The sequence below is a fragment of the Nothoprocta perdicaria genome, unplaced genomic scaffold (genome assembly GCF_003342845.1).
Source record: "Nothoprocta perdicaria isolate Ctin4 unplaced genomic scaffold, notPer1 scaffold_5, whole genome shotgun sequence".
Classification (NCBI taxonomy): domain Eukaryota; kingdom Metazoa; phylum Chordata; class Aves; order Tinamiformes; family Tinamidae; genus Nothoprocta; species Nothoprocta perdicaria.
This window is the reverse complement of record NW_020455754.1, coordinates 3,723,040-3,724,841: the sequence shown is the minus strand read 5'-3', so window position 1 is coordinate 3,724,841 and position 1,802 is coordinate 3,723,040.

Genomic DNA, 1,802 nt, shown 5'->3' with positions numbered 1-1,802 from the left:
CGATTCTTTACTGACGGCCCCGCTTGTTCCCTGGGAGCCGGGGGGGGCGAGATGTGGTGCGCGCTTAGCCGGGAGGGGCAGCGTGTACCCGCCAAGGTCACACCCGGCCACTGTCCCCTCCCGGGGACTTGAGCACCACTAGAGGCAGCCCACGGTGACACAAGTGTGACATGGGGTGGCCAAGCTCTCTCCGACCCCCATGGCCCCCTCTGCCCTGAGAAACAGCATCCGGAGCTGATGCCAGAGTGTGGGACCGTCCAGCAGCTCCGCTGTTTCTCCTGGGCTCCTGGAGACCATGGCCTGTCTTTCCTGCGGCTGTTTGTCCTTGAGGTGGCTGCTGGGCTGGATGAGGGGCCAGGCTGCTCTTTGGGATCCAGGTCCTGCTGGTCAAACAGTGGACCTGGGTGCCACTCCATAAGTAGGCTCTGATCTGTGACCCTGCTCTTCTCTCGTGGCATCTGCCATTGCCTTGGCATCTGCCATGGCATCTGYTCACCAACAGCAGCAGCATCCCTAGAGGATATGGAAAATTCAGTGAACAGCAAAAGGAGGCTATAATGGCTTTGTAGCACGCAACAAACATCCCAACCGCCTTACCTGAGTCAGCTCAAGCGCTGCTCAGAGTTGGGAGCTCAGCCCAGCATCCCATCCCCTCCCTCAGTGTCCCTTGCCCGCCTGCCCTTCCTGTGACAGAGGGGACAGGGCAAAAGTGACTTGGAGCCTTTCTGCACCCACACCACCCACAGCCTCTCTATTCCCAGCAGCTACTTAGCACATGGCACAACCATGTCTCTCTTGGGCCTTTAATTACATTGTAAAGTTACCCAACACTAGCACTAGCAGGTCATTAGCTTTCATATGAACTTAATTTGATCATAAACAACTCATCTCACTCCTTGGCAGCTTCTTAAATGTGCCTCCTTTTTATACTGCTAACTTTGCTGCAATTGCTCCTGAGAGGAGCGCTGTTTCGTGAAGGCACGGGCAGATTGCCAAGGCTTTACTGCCCCATTGCCCTCCTGTAGAGCTCATCTTCTTCCCACTTGTAATCAGCAGAGAACGAATCTATGGTACCCCTGCAGAGGAGGTGGCCATAGGGAGGACACTCGGTTGTCCAAAGGGGCCACCACACCACTGCTGAGCCTCTTCCCAGCACCTGCTGGTGCTCCCAAGTGCGGTCTGGCTTCCTTGCAGGGCAGCTGCACCTCACTGTGCTTGCTCTTCTAGCCCAATTCTTACTCTTCATTCAGACAGCTATAGAAACTAGGTGGACAGGCCTCCTTAAACAGGCACGGATGAGCCCAGCTCCCATTAGAAAAGCTCTTGGATTCATAAGAGACCATGGGGATAAACCTTCAAGTGCTAACCAAGAGATGAAGCCTAGGACAGCGCTATGCACAGCTAACCGAGGGCAGAACTGCTGCTTTTSATTGCTGTATTGATGTCACATGGAGCGTGAGCAGATGCATTTTTGCTAGTTTTAAAAACCCTAAAGGATAGGCTAATCATCCGAAGGACAATGAGGAAATCAGCCGAAGTGGCTGTGTATTGTGTTGCTGCCAAAAGGGGAAATGAACATTGAAGACACATGAAACGGTAGGAAAAGTGGCAGCAAGTGCAGGACTGAACAACTGCTGGTCTTCAGACACTGAGAAGAGAAACCAGTGTAGAGAACAGCTGAGGAACAGTGAATCTGAGCAGTTGCAGCTGAAGAGTGTAGAGAAAGATGCAGCCTCAGGGCTGAATACTGAAAGGCTGGTCAAGGCAACCACAAGRAAAACAGAAGATAACTAGATCTGGAA